General features: G+C 45.3%; 1 pseudogene; it reads right to left on the reverse strand.

The window, feature by feature from the left end:
• Positions 1-4,451: 4,451 nt before the first annotated feature.
• LOC146859378 (uncharacterized) lies at positions 4,452-14,993 on the reverse strand (annotated as a pseudogene).
• Between the last annotated feature and the right edge of the window lie 3,524 nt (positions 14,994-18,517).

Genomic DNA, 18,517 nt, shown 5'->3' on the forward strand with positions numbered 1-18,517 from the left:
AACTACTGGACATCAAAGCCAGCATTCCTCGACCGGTGTCCCCCCTTACATCTGGTATGATAATCAAGCCGAATCATTACACCCTGAGTAGTTTCCCACCAATCACCCAGGACCAATTTCGGGAATTACTGTCAAGAGTAAAATCCGGTGCACCTTCAGATAGTTGCCCGCCCCACATCTTAAAAGAGTGCTTCCTGACTCACCCAGCCCCTGCCCTCACACTCCTGAACAACTCCCTGACTCTTGGACTAGTCCCCGCAGCTTTTAAAGAAGCTATAGTTATTCCGCTTCTAAAAAAAACAGGGGCAGATCCTGCCTGTAAAGCCAATTTTCGACCTATCTCGCTGCTGCCTTACTTGGCAAAAGTCCTGGAGGCACACGTGGCCAAATGCCTATCCAACTTCCTTGAGGAATCCTCCTGCTTCGATCCCCATCAGGCAGGCTTTCGGCCTGCACATTCGACTGAAGCAGTAGTCACGACAGTCCTGGACACCCTGCGTGACTGTGCCGACAGACGCTCTCCACAAGCCCTGGTGCTCCTGGATCTCTCGGCGGCTTTCGACACGGTCGACCACAACATCTTGGTCGACCGTGTCGAACAAGCCGGCATCCGGGACCTAGCAGCCGGCTGGCTGAGATCCTTCCTGACAGACCGTAACCAAACTCTACGCCTTGGTGACTTAATGGGCGTCAAACAGGCTATCACTTGTGGAGTACCACAGGGCTCCTCCCTGTCTCCCCACCTATTTAATCTGTATATACTTCCCCTGATTCAGACCTTAAGAGACAACCAGGTGAGAGTCTTCAACTATGCAGACGATTTACAACTGCTCTTTACCATCGACAATACCGAAGACTCCATACGGCACTTCCAGTCTACCATGAGCTTCATTAAAACCTGGATGGACCAGAACCAGCTCAAATTAAACCCGGGTAAAACCGAGCTAGTCCTGACCGGCGAAAGCGGCAAGTACTGGGGCTCGCACTACTGGCCCTCTGAATTGGGCCAAGCTCCAACGCCCTCCTTGTCAGCTAAAACACTTGGAGTCACGGTGGACTGCGACTTATCTCTTAAAACACAAGTAGGTCAGGTGGTCTCCAAGTGCTTCTTCCAACTGAAAAAATCCGGAAGGTACGTCGCCTGCTCACACCCGAGGCTATCACCCAGGTTGTGATCTCTACGGTACTATCCCATCTGGACTACGCAAATGCCATCTACCTAGGTCTTTCCAACTACCTGGTTAAGCGACTCCAGATGGTACAGAACCATGCCGCAAGGCTAATCCTGAACCAACCAAGGCGTCAGGCAGCCACCCCCCTCTTAAGGAAACTACACTGGCTTCCAGGAGCCCAGCGCTGCGCATTCAAGACTGGCTGCATAATCTTCAAGTCTCTATACTGCAAAAGTCCATCTTTCATTAACAACCTGATTTCTAAATACACCCCTTCCCGCAACCTATGCTCACTCCACCAGAGCCTCCTGCAGATGCCTTCCTTCAAACTAAAGCGCGCAGGAGGTCGTAGGTTTGCCACCCTCGCTTCCTGCTTGTGGAATTCTCTCCCTGTGGAGACCCGGGATTGTCAAGACCTCCTATCCTACCGGAAAGCCTTGAAGACCTGGCTCTTCAGACAAGCATTCTCATAAACACTCTCCCCTCTATGTTCATGTTACTGCTGATCTTAGCGCCAAGCAACCAATCGGTGATAGTGCGCTCTAGAAATATTTTAATAACATATCTAGTACTGGGATAATCCCTCTGAGTTGGAAGGGTGCAATAATTAAACCTGTGCATAAAAAAGGTGCTAAGGATGACCCAGTCTGTTGGAGGTAGGTGCAAAGCTGTACTCCAAAGTAATACTAAGGGCTTTAACCCCTTCGCCGCGGCAGGAATTCCGCCGCGGCACTGGGGGGGGGGGGTTTGGGGGCACAGCGACGGCGCCGTGCTCATGACGGAACCACTCCGTCATGAGTCACGGGCGAGCTGTGCTCATGACGGAGTGGTTCCATCATGACTCCGCCCACGGCGCTAATCGCCCGCACAGCCGGGGAATTAGCGCCGCGTGGGCGGAGCGGCCGCCAACGGCCGCAGCATGACGGAACCACTCCGTCATGAGCACACGGCGCCTTAATAAAGTATGAAGTGAACTTTGTGATAATCTTTCCTGGTATTAAATGTAGTAACACATACCAGTTTGTTCTTTCTGTCCCCTTCAATGTAACATCCAGTAGGGCATCAAATGGACAGTACCACACTCTTTTCCTTGCCCTGAAAAGCAAGCGTTTGGGATAATCTCTCTCCTTCAGTTTCAAAATTAAAGTGTCAGTTTCATTGAAGAAATCAGTTCTACGTGAACAGTTCCGTCGTAGCCTCAAGAACTGCTCATAGGGTAGATTATCTCGTTAGTCCCTAGGGTGTTGTGAATTATAGCTGAGAAGTGTGTCTCATTCAGTGGGTTTCCTATAGAGAGTGGTAAAAATCTTAGCATCCTCTATTTCCTAAAGAAAGGTCAAGGAAACAGATTGTCTCTTTATCATGTGTCATGGTGAATTTTATGTCTGGGACCCCCCATTCAGCCAGAACGTGAAATCAATTCAATTAAATTCACTATCAGTCCAGATCATCAAGACATCGTCTATGTAGCGTTTCCACAACGTAGTATTGTCAAGGAAGGTTTTATTCAGGTTTTATATGTGCTTGTCCTCATACCTACGCATAAACAGGTTAGCCAGACTGGGAGCAAAGCCGGCTCCCATGGCTACTTCAGTGGGGCCAATTCCGATTTCGGTCGGAAGGGCTCCGACCGATTCGGATCGTGTCGGCCGGATTCCTTTCCGACGAGCCATTCTGATGGGCTCAGTCGGAAAGGAATCCGACACGGATTTTCGGATTGCGAACGACAGGCTCGGAGAGCCCGTCCGCAGTCCGGAAATCCCTCAGTACTCCCCCGGCTGCCTCTTTGCGACCGAGGGAGTACGATGGCAGTTTTTCACTGCCTTTTCGTGACGGTTTTTCTGGCACGGAAAGGCAGTCAGAAACTGTCTTCGGGGGCCCCCAGTAGGGCCCCCATGGGTGCGAGGCTGCCGTATGGTGGCCTGGGGGCACCTGTGGTGCCCCTCTGTGGATCCCTGCACCCAGTGGCAGGCACCTTGGGGTGCCGCCCACGGGGTGAAGGGATATACTGCACCCCAGCTTTCCACGATGCAAGCATGCCTTCAGCTCGGAATGCATGCTTGCATTGTGTTGTATACGAGTGCGACCGAACGTTGTTTGGTCGCATCATACTAGCAGGGCCGTAACCGACGACAGCAGGTCGGTCGGTTACGGCTCCTGACCGATGTTGGACGGACCTGAGTCCGTCTGACATCGGAATCGGCGTCTTTGTGTTAAAAAAAAGTTTTCATTTTAGGAAAAAAAGTTGTTTTTGCTCATAGCAATGTCCAACAGTTCCATTATGAAGTCAGTCGGCACCCAACAAGAACCTACTCTTTTATCCAGAAACTCACGTACTAACTCTAGAGCCTGTTCCTGTAGTATACTAGTATACAGTTAGGTGATGTCCAGGGTAACCAGAAACTGTGTTGTGGAATCAAAGGGTTGATTTTCCTTATTGAGGAAGTTGAATTCTGGTTCACTCAAGAAACCTTCCTCTAATCCTTTGCATGTTAGTCTGTTGATGAGTCTCACAATGTCTTGGGTGGGGTCTTTGTTAAGTCTAAGGTAACTCTCCTGAGCGTTCGGTTGTTTCCTGATTTCTGTCACATAGTCATGAGTGTTTTGAACGACAACTGCACCACCCTAGTCCACTGTTTTAATCACAACCGCGGGATTGTTTTTCAACGTATCCAGCCCTTCTCTTTCCATCTTGGTAATATTGTACTTTATATATTTTCTGTCATTAAGTAGATCCATGATTTCCTTAAGTGCAATCTGTTTGCATGCCTAGATTTTATGGGTAACTAAGTGTGATCCTGGTTAAAGGTGGATGCAGGTCTAAACTTAGTTGCAGCCTGATGTACAGTTGGTGGCGGATTATTCGAGAAAAAGTATCTAAGATGTATTTTTCTGAAGATCTGATGGTATTCCAATTCAACATTAAAGGTATTGGGTGGTCCTTTGGGTACCAAAGAAAGCCCTTAAAATAAGATTTTTTTTTCTGATTCCGTAACGGTGTAGTCAGAGAGATTTATAACTGGGTCTATGTGCGCTTGAGGAGGGGCAGGTTGTAACATAGGGGGATCCAACTGGGTCTGTCTGGCATCTTCAAAGGAGAGATTGTCTCTTACCACCCGTAAGTCGGTCTCCGGGTTTGAATTTCCCCATGGTTCTCTGGCTGGTAAATTCTCACCCGTGTGTTCCTTCTATGTGTATTCCGTCCCCTGTTCCAATGTCTGGGTCTGCCCCACACTTGATCCCAACCCCTGAACTTGTTGGGCATTCATGTGCTGTCCCCTAAAAAAGGAGAGCCACTATTTGTGTCCTGATAGCTAGGGCCTTTATTATATGAGTGACTGTTGGTGCTGGTGGCAGATCTTTCTGTATCGCTTTCTGAACTGCTACAAAAGGAGGGATCCCAGAAAGTAGCAAACCTTCTAGGTCCTTGCCTGCCTCTATTGGTGTAGTAACCTTGGTTGTTGTGTTGGTAGTAATCTTCAGACACTTCTTAGTCATAGTCTCATCACCCTCAAACTAAGAAGAAGAGAACCTGAAGGTTGTTTGTAGAACTTCATGTATAGACAGGACGGACCAAAACTAACCATCCTTTTTTTGATGTATTGTTTATTTGTATCCTCTGATTCCCTATATGTACAGCACTTATGCACTTTATGTCACATGACTCACAAAAGTCACGTTCTTTGTGTTATATATTTTTCATGTGATGTATGTGATGGTTCACTGACAAAATATCGATGTAAAAAATATAGAAGTAAAAAATATTGATGAAAAAATATAGAATGCAAAAATATTGACTCCCTATACTTAAACAGGTAAGTACAAAAATATTGACACAAAAATATTGATGTCAAAAATATAGTTGTACAAAATATCGATTTTTATAAATATATAGAATAAAATAATAAATATGTTAAATAATAAAATTAATTTAAAAAATGTAATATACATTTTAACAAATATAACAAATAAACTTCATTCAAAAAGTTGAACACACAAACATAATAATTAACAAATATATATAATAAACTACTAATTTTAATGTATTTTATAATTTGAAAATTATTTAAAAATGTAAAAATATATATATGTATATATATATCAGCGCTACAAAGACTTGATAACCTTTTCAAGTAAAGTCCAGCACTCGGGGGGTATCGTCACTGTTTTTTAATCAGTTTTTTCAGTAGTCAAATTTGGGCTGAGAGAGGAATATGTTTCCTAATTTATGGTAGCTATGGTATCAATGTACTAATCTGTATACACAGTACCGTGCCAAGATGGCTGCCGCAAAATGTGCAATGTAACTAGTATTGTATACCGTCGTCTATGTTGTTGCATGGATGACGTGAATAATTTAAAAATGCTTCCTCGCAGTGATCACTGTAAAAACTGACTAAGGAATTTCCGAAACGCGTCTGTTTTGTGTGGCTGATTAAAAAACAGTGACGATACCCCCCAAGTGCTGGACTTTACTTGAAAAGGTGATCAAGTCTTTGTAGCGCTGATTGAAACATGGAGCACCGCCACGACGAGCACCCGCCTCTGAGTGCCTTGGCCTTAAGGTGCATAATAGGAGCTTGATGTATATATATATATATATATATATATATATATATATATATATATATATATATACACACATATATATATATATATGTACCAATAACATATAATCTAATAAAAAAATATTCTATTATAAATGAACACATTAAACTATTTAAAAATCTTTAAACTTACATTTCCCACTCCAGTCAGTGCAACAGTAGGGAAAGTGATGGATAGCGGAGGGGTAAAAATTACTATTTCCACTCCAGTGTGTTCAACAGTAGGGAAAGTGTTGAATAGCGGACGGGTAGAAATTACTATTGCCACTCCAGTGAGTGAAACAGTAGGGAAAGAGTTGGATAGTGGAGAAATAAAAATTGCTAATCACACTCCAGTGAGTGTAACAGTAGGGAAAGTGTTGGATAGCGGAGGGGTAAAAATTACTATTCCCACTCCATTAAGTGCAACAGTAGGGAAGGTATTGGATAGTGGTGAGATAAAATTTACTATTCCCACTCCAGTCAGTGCAACAGTAGGAAAACTGTTGGATTGCAGAGTGGTAAAAATTACTATTCCCACCCCAATAATTGTAACAGTTGGGAAAGTGTTGGATTGTGGCAAGGTAACAATTAATATTCTCACTCCAGTCAGTTCAAAATTAAAAACAAACAAAATATTAACAACAAAAATATTTAAAAAACAAAATAAATAAAAAAGCATATAAATATGTTAAAAATTGAAATACAAATATATTTAATATTAATGAATTGTACAAAAAATATTATAATGGTAAACACATATGACAAATAGCTACAAATATTATATTAAATAAAAAGAAAAATAATTTTCAAACAAATAAATATATTTATTTAAAAATTATTTATAAACAAAAACATCAATTATCACATAAACAATTTTATTAATTAAAAAACAAATTAAAACTCATAGAAGTTAATTAACTTCCCACACTTTACGCCATAATACCCCACAACCCACAGCTAAAATTAAACTATAAAAATTAATTTCCCCATTGCAACTTATTTATAATTAAAAAACTAATAGTATTTAACAACTAATTATAAAGTAAGTAAAATTAATTTACTCCCCACCTTTTACACCTATAAAAGGAAAACTCACACACAAAAAAATAAACAATTACCCTAATTAAATATCAATTAATTAATGAATAATAATGATCACCAAATTATTAATTAATTAAACATAAATTACTTCCCACCCTTTACTCCTATAAACCCCACAACCCACACCTAAAATTAATTACACAATTTCCATATTTAATTAATATTAAGTAAGAACGAATTATTAATTGAATAAACATAAATTACTTCCTACCCTTTACCCCTATAAACCCCACAACCTGCATCTAAAATTAACTACACAATTTCCATAACTAATTTACAATCAATGAATTAACAACTAATTATTAATTAATTAATCATAAAATACTTCCCACCCATTACCCCTATAAACCCCGCAACCCACACCTAAAACAAATTACACAATTATCATAATTAATTACCAGTTAATTAAAATTAGTTAACAACTAATGAATAAATATTGCAAATAAATTACTTCCCACAATTAAGACTATAAAATGTCAATTGAATAAATATTAACAAATTTAAAAAAACTTTTTCTTATAATTCCATTACTTCCCAACCTATTCCCCTATAAACTCACAACCCCCTACAAAATTAAACAAGCATTGGCATAGCCAATAGGTCTCGCCTTTGGGACCTTATAAGTGTTTAGCCATGCAACAGTTGCATAACTAAATACTTATAAGGTCCCAAAAGCAAGACCTATTGGCTATGCAAAGCGGCCGTGCGGCTGCGAAAGTGAAAGTAATTGTGCTAAAGCGCGGCGCGCGCGACCGCGCACATGCACTGTAGCTCTAGGCTGGTTTGGTAGCACTTTTTGGAGCCCTCTCAATAAGTCTCTCCAGACCAGCGCATGCGCTGGGTCAGGCGAGACCTAAAAACGAAGAAATTTTATTAAAATAAAATTGATAACCACTAAAAATGTAACACCTATATTAAAAACACAAACAAAACTAATACAAAAATAATTAATCTCATAAATTCCAAATATAAACTAAAATACATAACACTAATTTCAAAATCGATATTTGAAACAACCATATTTTTGCAAACTATATTAATGACTTCTATATTTTTTTAAACAACTTTTCTCACCTTGAATTCGATATTCTTGACCACAATATTCTTGCTGTCGATATTTCTGTGTCACGATATTTCCAACTCGTTATTTGTGTAAGTCGACATTTCCAGCTCGATATGCTGTCTGAATACCGTATGTGACAGCCATACACTTGATTAATTCTCAGCAATAAGATATATATAAAAGTCAAATTGAATATTCTGTTTAGTGTGTTTGGATTCAGTTTCTTGTTTTTATTACTTATTGCGCACTGATGGCAATTTGGAAATGACACAACTGTGTCTTGGAATATAGAATTCATTTGTTTACTAAGTAATTACTTTACCCAACAGAAGACTCTGTAGGTCATATTGCTTATACTCCTGTTCTGAGGGACACAGAGTCACCTCAGTATCGTTAATGGCCTGCAAGATGGAGGCATGGGTGCGTTCATATATGAACTCTTCTTTTGCTGTTGCTCAGCTACAGTGGCCATAGCGGTGACTTGGGATGGCTCCATTTGCAGAGAGGGCTGATCTTGTACGACTCCTGGCTGTAACTCACATTTACACTTCTGTCGACCCCCGGGCCTGGTCTACCAGATGAGTCGCCCCAAATGTGGGGCTCCAGATGCAGCTGGCAGAAATATGTTCAGGGATGGGTGTCTATTCCCTCTTACTCACCCCTAATACCACTCTGGCAGATGCCGACTTTTCAGGACATTTTAGACATCATGGCGTGACATGCGTGAGGGAAGAGTGACATGCTGGAGGGAAGCGGGTTTAAATCGTGTTGGGGATCTTTATACAGAGAGTGCTTCACCCGTATTCGGAGGTGAGCAATGTGTTTCAAAGACCGATGGGTCAATTCCTGCCCTATGTCGCTGTTCACCGCGAAATTGCCTCCTATTGGAGACAAGAGCGTACAGAACCTAAGGTTGCACTCCCGATACACAACATACTGTCTTATTGGGGACACGCAAAGTTTTTACAGCCCTGTACACTGGTCTCCTGATTCATAGACAGAAACCAGGTACCAAATCTATGGAGAGGTGGGAGCTGGTTCTTCGATCCCCACTGGGGGACAAGCAGTGGACCTAAGCCCTGCGACAGGTTGCGGAAGTGTCTCGAAACTCTCGCTTTAATTTTACCCCGTTTAATTGCCTTCACCAGATACATCTCACCCCCCACCGCATATCACGTATGTTCTCCCTTGCTACTTCAGGGTGGCATAGATTTTGGGTACTTGATTTTCCACATGGTGTTGCTGTTCGGTGGTGGGGTGGGTTTGGGTGGAGGGGATTACAGCGGATCTGACTGACAGTCTGGGCAAAGGCCGAGGTAGCAGTGATGGCGGGTGTCCAGGAGAGAGGGGGTAATGTCATTGCACTTACAGCCTGGGACATTTACATACATAAACTGGAGACAGAAATTATGGAAGCGAGAGATGATGCCAGGGCCCCGTAGATACGCGAAAGATCAGTTATGCAGCGACTGGACGAATGCCAGATTAAACCCTGTGGAAGCCCCTAGGAAGTCGAAATTTCGGGAGGGGGGTGGGGGGGGGGGGGGGGGGGTTCTCGCAAATTATGTCCTAATACCCAAATGCACCAGATTTTTTTTCACAAACTGACAGCTGCCAGAGGATGAGCTTTTAAGAGACAAACTGTTATGTGAATCTGATGTATCTGGTTTATGTACTTTAAGTTGTATTTTGATCTGTTGTCGCTGGAGTGAAGTGTTTATTTGGTCAACTGGAATTGTGGGTGACTGCCTAAGTGAGAATCTGGGAGGGGGGTGGGGTGGACCGGAAGCCGCTGTTAAAGTTTACAAAGGGAGGGAATTACCAAATGGGGATGGGAAGGTTTCGTTTGCTTTCACGCTGTGAACCTTCGGGGAGTTGGGGATGGCTAATAAAATGTGTGAATTGGGTGTTGAGTCATAATACACTCTACCATTTCATAGGCAATTGTTGGTTGTCAGGCAGGAGGACCTGAGGATAAAAGGGGCTCCAATGTTGTTGTTCCTAAAATGTTGTTTATGCTAATAAAAACATGGAAAGAAAAAAGGTTTGTATCTGTGTTGCCAGGTGGTGGATAGTGCGGTTTTGCTTGTGGCCGGTTGGAGGTGCTGGTTTGACAGCAGAAGGCCCCTTTCCGTCATCCTGAGGGTTTCTGTGAAAGATCTACTTGAATGAACATTCTTCAACATGATTTGACATCAGATCACTAGTTTCTTACTGCTGCTGTGTGTTTGCTGGTTCCCTCTCTTGTTTCTCTTTGCCTCTAAATTTGCTTTTCTCCTTGGTCTCTATCTTGATGTTATCTTCGTGAAAGGAGCTTATATTTATAAATGTATGTTTTATTCAACCATTAATATAGCACTCCAGCACTAAGAAAGTATTAGAATGCCTTTATTTGTACACACATGATGGTGGATATGGGATTAGGTGAGAATAACCGGGAATACGCTCTGATTTCCAGTCAATCTGGGAAAACGTGCTTTAGGTGTCTGAACAACATAAAATAAGGTTTCATCTTTAGATCTCCTGGAAGAGGGCTCCAGAAATTAGATGCTGCTCCCGAAAATAATTGTTGTGAAGTTTGCGTCATGATGAATTATGGTGCCTTATCTTAAACCTCTTTGTCGCGCTGTGACTGGCCAAGTTATGAAAGCTGATTCTTAGGCACGCGTCTGATTGTAAATGTAACCCTGGCCTTCAATGGCTGTCGATTGATTGTAAATGTAACTCTCACCTTCATAGGCTGTCGATTGATTGTAAATGTAACCCTCGCCTTCAATGGCTGTCGATTGATTGTAAATGTAACTCTCGCCTTCATTGGCTTTCGATGTAAACAAGCATTTACAATGCAATAGGTTTCGCAATGACATTGTTTGGAGCTATTGGCATTGAAAATGTTATTGTTTTCCTTCGTGAAGCATTAATCAATTAATGGCGTTGTAAATGACAATGTCTTTTACCCCCTGTTGACCCCCGCATACAGACATACATAGAAACCGCACTACAAACGGGCACACATGCATGAACACGCTGAGAAACACTCACACCCGTGAGACAGACACGCTAATACATAGAGGCACATGGGTGCACCGAAGCACGTGATCACACACGCAGGCACACTGAGTCACAGCCACACTGAAGCTTTGGGTCTGGCAGACTAGCCGACACACCAGACACTGTCACACCGAGTAGAGGCGCACACATGCTGAGATATGGATCACAAGTGAAAGACCCACCAACGAGCACTCAAGGTTGCATGCAAGGATGTATGTGCATGTTTATTCCAATGGAAGGTAAACTTGAGCCAGGTGTCTATGGGCACGCACCATAGAGGTTACACCAGCCCCCTTCTCTCCCTGATGTATCAGCACGCATCGCACATGTGCTCACGCTCAGTGCATCAAGAAAATACTTATTGTTAAAGTGTGCAAAAATTACAATGCAAATGTAAAATTACTATGCAGGCTATTTTAATCCACAACTTGAGGCCACTGACACTCATGCTTAACAGGGACGTGACATACAGAACACCTTCCATCCCATCTCTGATCAATGTTTTTTCTGGAGTGACGCACGCACAGAGCATAGTAGGGAGATGCACAATTAGGTTTATGTACATTTCTGACGAAATTACCTTTTTTTCCACGTCTTAAGGTCACTCATTCCTAAAAAGAAAGTACCTCATACAACAAGAATTTGCAAACAGAAATAATTCTGCAACTGTGGGGCAATCACTGAAATGTATCAGTCTACACTCCTTCTACTGATGGCACAGAGCGGGAGGGACTCCAACAACAGCTCGTCTCTTGAAGGTACAAGGGATCATGGTTATTGAGTCGTGTCCACCCAGCATAGCATCTCTTATATGTGCTTCTTGCATGCACTATCGTAAATGCAAACTCCACAGACGACAAATTCATCACCCAATCTTTGCAAAATCACACTTCCAAAAATGTGTTTGGAACAATTCCATTTTAATCAGTTGTGGGAAAGGCTGAGCAGTCAATGTGCTTGTTGGATAATCATCCCCACGCATGATATGCCACACACCGTGTGATACTGCCTCCTCCCCTCTGTGTGTCCCGACACAGCACTGCCTCCTACCCTTAGTGTGTCCAAGCACAGTATAGTCCCCCCCCTTAGCCCCTGCCACAGCACAGCAGTCCAGAACATCTGCAGCCATGAACAAATACCTGCTAGTTCAAGCATGTCCTCAACAGTAAGCAACGTTCTCACACAATCAGAATTTAAAACAGGGGAGGATTAAATCTAAATTTCAAAGGTGTTATCACAAAATGAATTGGTTTGAGGGATGTTAGTATTTTAATATTAAAGTCAATCAGTGACACTTGTAAAGCGCGCTACATACCCGTAGGGTCTCAAGGCGCTGGGGGGGGTGGAGGGGGGGGTGCCGCTACTGCTCGAACAGCCAGGTCTTCAGCTTCTTCCTGAAGGAGAGGTGGTCTTGGGTCAGGCGCAGGTCGGTAGGGAGGGAGTTCCAGGTCTTGGCGGCCAGGTAGGAGAAGGACCTTCCTCCTGTAGTCGCTCTTCGGATGCGGGGGACGGCGGCGAGGGCGTGGTTGGCTGATCGGAGGTGGCGTTTGGGAGCGTGGAAGTTGACTCGGCTGTTGAGGTAGCTCGGGCCTTGGTCGTGTAGGGCTTTGTGTGCGTGGGTGAGGAGGCGGAAGGTGATTCTTTTGTTGACGGGGAGCCAGTGAAGGTCTCTCAGATGTCCGGAGATGTGGCTGGTTCGTGGGATGTCGAGGATGAGTCTGGCTGAGGCGTTCTGGATCCGCTGGAGTCTCTTCTGGAGCTTGGCAGTGGTACCGGCGTAGAGGGCGTTGCCGTAGTCCAGTCGGCTGGTGACGAGGGCCTGGGTGACGGTCTTCCTGGTCTCGGTGGGGATCCACCAGAAGATCTTCCGTAGCATGCGTAGGATGTTGAAGCACGCCGAGGAGACGTTGTTGACTTGCCTGGTCATGGAGAGGGAGGAGTCCAGGAGGAAGCCCAGGTTGCGTGCATGGTCTGTCGGTTTGGGTGCGGTGCCCAGGGCGGGAGGCCACCAGGAGTCGTCCCAGGCGGAGGGTGAGGAGCCCAGGATGAGGACCTCCGTCTTGTCCGAGTTCAGTTTCAGGCGGCTGGTCGTCATCCACTCGGCTACCTCTTTCATCCCTTCGTGCAGGTTGGATCTGGCGGCGGCGGGGTCGTTGGTCAGGGAGAGGATCAGTTGGGTGTCGTCGGCGTAGGAGATTATGCTGAGGTTGTGTTTGCGTACGATGGCCGCGAGGGGGCCATGTAGACGTTGAAGAGGGTGGGGCTCAGAGATGATCCTTGAGGGACGCCGCAGGTGACTTCGGAGGCCTCTGACTTGTACGGTGGTAGGCGGACTCTCTGTGTTCTTCCGTCGAGGAAGGAGATGATCCAGTCCAGCGCCTTGTCCTGGTATACCTGGTGATAGCTTTTTTTATGATTAGTTTTATGAAAATGTCCTTTTTTTATTGCCCATGACTTGTTATTCTTTGCATCTTGTAGTAGGGGAGTATAGTAATTCTGTCACTGTTGTGTTATAGTTTTTATTGCGATAAGATGCCTTTTAACCCTGTATTATTGTGATTTTTTTGTGCTTTTATGGTTGATTGACCGAAAAAAGTTGTTTGACTGACTAACTCGAGAATTCAGAAAACAAACAGCAGCTATATTCAAAACGCTCAACAGCACAAGAGCTTCAAAGGAGTAACAGTGCATATACCAGTGATGGAATGATGCTATGTGGCATTATAGTTTCACTTAAACGCCAACAAGCCAAGCAAAACCTTGCAATACAGAAGCCATTACAATAACCTCAGGTGTGGAATGATTATGCATTTTAGCACAGCAACTGCAACTTGTCTTCCCAAAAGCAACCATGGTATGCACAAACACGGACCATTCCGAATGTAAGAGGAAGGGGAGGTCATGATTTCATCTGTGTTTTACTTCTTCAATTGGGAAATGTAATCTTCAGTCATTCGATGGTGAAAGGTGGGTGGGAAGCCTTTCTCAACACAAATGCCTACATTTGACCAGGAAATGGTTTATAAGGTCTTGTACTAACTGTTGCACTGCCAATTTCTGGAAGGGGTTTGCAGTCCATGTAGTGTAATCCCTTAAATGAAAATATTGTTCAAAACAGACCTCATTGGTTATAAAGAACACACTGGGCCCATGCACACCCCATCATTTCTGCATTGTGCCACATCATTTTCCCACTAGGAGTATACCTAAAAAGCTCCTACGCTTTCAACTGCGATGGGTAAATGCCACTTACCTGCATCATGGTGACCACGTGGCTAGGATTCAACAGGTAGATGATGGTCTTGGTAGCAAACTTGAAGCCCACCTCAATCCCAAACGTGAGGCACAGGGCTACCAGCAGCAAGTTTTTGTCCCGGCTTTCCTGCCTGGCGGGTGCACCCCGAGGCCAAGGGGCAACCAGGGCATTCTGGTCTCTAGTCATAAAGCCCTGATGGTGATTGGACATCGCACCCTCCCACTGCCCGGAGACATCATCCTGTGTGATCTTGGCTACCCGATCACATTGATCCTTCGTCAGCACGTACTGGTGGTCCCCAATATGCGCACACTGTTTCGCCAAGGGCTTGTTATTTTGCTCAAAGGGTCCCTTGGAGTTGTGATCCCTGGTCCCCCGGGAGAGCTGCTCAGTGGTCGCTGCAGCATCCTTACAGCATCCCACCGGGCAGAGCTGGTCCTCACCGGCCACCGCCCGCTCCCGGCCTGTGCAGCCATCGTGGCACAGCTTGGCCTCCTGAACCACCACGTTCCCTTGGCACTGGCGTGCTTCCTGGGCCGGCACATGCTCCCTGCAGCCCGCTTGCTCCTCCGGGGGCTGGGTGATCCTCCGAAGGGCCAGACCCACCTCCAGCAGGGAGAGGCAGAGCAGCACCGGGCTCTTGAGCAGCCTCTGGCCCGGGGACAGGAAGGCTGCGCACTCGGGCCCCCGTTGCCCTCGAAGCTGGGGTCCACCCCGCCGTAGAACCAGTCCAGCATGGCTGGGAGCGTGTAGCGGGCCATGGCTGTGGCCGCCCCGCTTCGGCTCAGCTCATGGATCAGGGGCCTTGGCTGGGCAGTGCCGGAGCGAGGCAGGAGGTTTGCAGGAAAGAGAGGTGCCTTTAGGCGGAAGCGTCAGCGCATGAAGGGCGGCTGGAGGGGAGGCGGACCCGCTGCACTTGGAAGGCGGCGTGGAGTCTAAAGCGCTCGAATCTGAGGCAATACGCGCAAAAGAAAATGCAAAAGAAGTCATGCCGCACGACAAAAGGGGATGGGAATTTTAAGTAGCAGGAAAGAATAGGGCTGCTGCGCCGCAGCACGTCTCCGGGCTCAATAATTGGGCCAGGAGGTCAGGGGGAAGCGCTTTCAAGGCGCCTATAAGAGCTCACACCCAGCCCCAATGGCGTGACCTGACCGCGCGCGCACCGAGGAAACCTTTCTCAGGACAAGCTGTCGGAAACATGATCCGGCAGTACACGCCTCCTGAACATAAGAAAGTGCTTCACGACAGCCGAAAGGCAAACGATCCTGTCCGGATGGGCCGGACAAAAAGGGGAAAGGGCGGCAACAAAAAAAACTAATTTCCAATGGCAAGCCACCATTTAGCATAAATGGTGACACCAGCCAATGAAAAAGAGGGCGGGGCTTCAAGTCCCCTTCTGAAATCTCCTCATCCACAATATGTCTCGCAGAGCGAGCAACGCATGCGTGCTGCAACGCTAGGCAAGACCTAAAAAGGGATGGAGGGACGTGGTAGAACCCCTTGAAGAAGACAAATGACTGGTTGTGAAGTCTGAGACTGCACCAAGGCTGGTGCCCCCAAAGTCCAGGCGTGAGGTTGCCGATGGGTGGACAGCCATGCTTAGATGAGAAGCCACCAGAAGAGGTTTATTCTTTTTGAGTGTTTGGAGTTGGGAGTTGGCTGCTTATCATTGTGTTTTTGTGGTGTAGCAGAGAAAGGGAGGGGTCAAGGAAGAAGCCTATACATTTCCGTATAAGAAGACCTGGAAAGAGCAGCATCTATGACTTTGAGTTCTTCAGACAACACAGGATCAAGGGTGTTCTTATGCTTTGGGGTCAAGAAAAGGAGCTCAGAAATTCTTTAAAAAAGTACGGCCTGCCTCCCTGGCGCGAGGCATCTTTTGTATTACAGTGAATTCCAGAATCTCGAGCCAAGTGCTGCTACCAAGTCTTGGCAGAAGGGGAAAGGTGTGAGAGTTGAAGGAAAGGAGAGGGGAAGAAGTAAAAAAGAAAGAGATGTGTAAAAAGAGAACGAGGAGCTGAAAATGGAAAAAGAAGACTTAAAAAAGAATACAGAGAAATACAGGGAAAAGCAAAACGAAGAGAAATAAAGAAGAGTAAAGGAAAGAGAGAAGAGAATGTTTGCGGAAAGGGCAGACTGAGACAGCCAGAGAGTAAGAGTGACATGCACACCAATAGAGGGAGTGACTATGGAGAGTGAGACTGAGGGGTGGCCAGGCAGGTGAGATCCAGGTCTCAGATTCAAACGGTGTTCGGGTATGAAGGACTCTAGAAGAGAGGGCACAGCAGAGGGCAAGAGCTGGGGATGGGGGGGGGGGGGCAAGTCAGAAGAAGGCAGTGGAGATACTGAGGAAGAATGGAAAGTATTGGCGAGTGGCAGAGAGAAAAGATAACAAGCTCATTATAGATTTGCACTAAGGGAATGAGTGTTGGGGAGACGTGCTGGAATGTTCCAGTGGAAGGGGAAGTGACGGGAGAGAGCTAAAGGGAAGCAGAGGGACAGAAGAAGCAGCCTGGGGGAGAACTCAGATACCAGATTTTGAGAGAGAGCAAGTAGAAGGGAGAAAAGAGAATGGAACAAGAGAAACTGGATAAACATTTGAAAGGTTATTAAATATGTCTAACTCTTCTTTTTAACAAAATTGGGTTGTTGAAAGATGTGTGTCTATAACAGCAGCAGTATCTATGGTTCTGCTCTCTGTGCCACACAATTTCTCCCCTACAGTCCTCTCTTTACTTCCCGCACTATTGCTTTGCACATACGGGAAGAACGTGATGTTACTCGTACCCGTGGTGACAGATGTGTCTACCCATCTTTGTTGCTGTGCAGAGGCAGCAGGTACTCGATGGCTCTGGTGGTTTAGTGGACTAATGTGTCCACTGTAGGGGCTGGTGTTTGACCTCATGGGCACAGGTTCAAATCCCAACGGGTCCACTCAGCCTATCATCCTTCTGAGGTCGATACAATGAGTACGGTTGGCTAACAACAAACATCTGTTATTGAGCTCCAAGTTACCCTGCGGGGTGAATGTGCGCTTTACAAACACACGTTATATCACTTGGACTGGAGTGCCGAGGAAAGGCTTCACCTGCATAGTGTGAAGAGCGAGTACCCCATGCCTGACGTCTCGCAAGGGAGGCTGGGTAAGGGAGCCCAAAGCCTGTGTTGTACACATTGAAGGCGCAGAAGCACATTTGTTCCTGCTGTCAGGAGCACGCCTGCACTGCAGAGCCAAGAGGTGCAAAGCAGTGTTTTCAAGGACAGAGAGGGACATGGTGCCCAACCCTCGGTTGTATGACAGGCAGCAACAGAGGGTTTCAGATATGCTCTTGCATATTTGAAGCTGCTGCTTCTTCTTAAGTGCCTTTAAAAGGAAAAGGGGGGCAACAGAGGAACCTAATCTCATGCTAGAACAGGAATCACTAACTATGACTTTCTTTGCAACAGGCATTTATTTAATCTCACTCCCATCAGGAGAGAGGGTTCCCTGTATTTCAAAGTGACGTTTACAACCCTCATAAACGCAGTGTCTGCTGAGAGGTATTTGCATCCCTCTGTTATCAAGGAGATGTCACGTTTGTGAAACAATATTCACCCTCAAACTGCTTGTATCAAAACAGGAATGTGGCGAGCAATAGTTCAGCGATGAACCTAGCTCTCAGCTACAAGAAGGGACATTTTTTATATGCACTCAAAATAACACACTAAAGAAAAGTGGCATCCTCCCAGCTGAAAGATTCCTTTTGCATCTTATTCATGCCAGCAGCTACACACAGGGCAGGGGAGACACTGGGACGGGGTGCTGTCTTGGCAGATGGAAAAAAGTATTAAGAAAGGGGAAACTTTTTTCCTGAGGCCTGGCACTGACATGCACTACTTAATGTGGAGATGAGCACATTGTGCACAGGCAATGCAGTCACTCACAGTGAGTGTGGACACTGGCCGAAGTGGACTTACTCACTGCCCTATGCTGGTCATTGTAGGGGGCGGAAACAAAACGTGAATGACACTACACAAGACCAATGGATGAAGAAGGATGACTGAAAGCCCCTGGATGTATGAAGACGTATGTATTTTAAAGAGGTTTTTTTGCAAACACAAAAGGTCTTGGCTAACACTATGCACAAACAGTAAATAAATGGAAAACATCAAGCTATCGGTGGTCAGACTACCACATTTTGATACGATCGCCGGGCTGGCGGTCTGAAAGTGCTCATTTACACGACGGCTTGTGCTGCGGCCCAGGAAAAGGGCAGCAGCACAAGCCGCAACGTAAATGAGCAAT

Source organism: Triturus cristatus, chromosome 3_2 (genome assembly GCF_964204655.1).
Source record: "Triturus cristatus chromosome 3_2, aTriCri1.1, whole genome shotgun sequence".
NCBI lineage: Eukaryota > Metazoa > Chordata > Amphibia > Caudata > Salamandridae > Triturus > Triturus cristatus.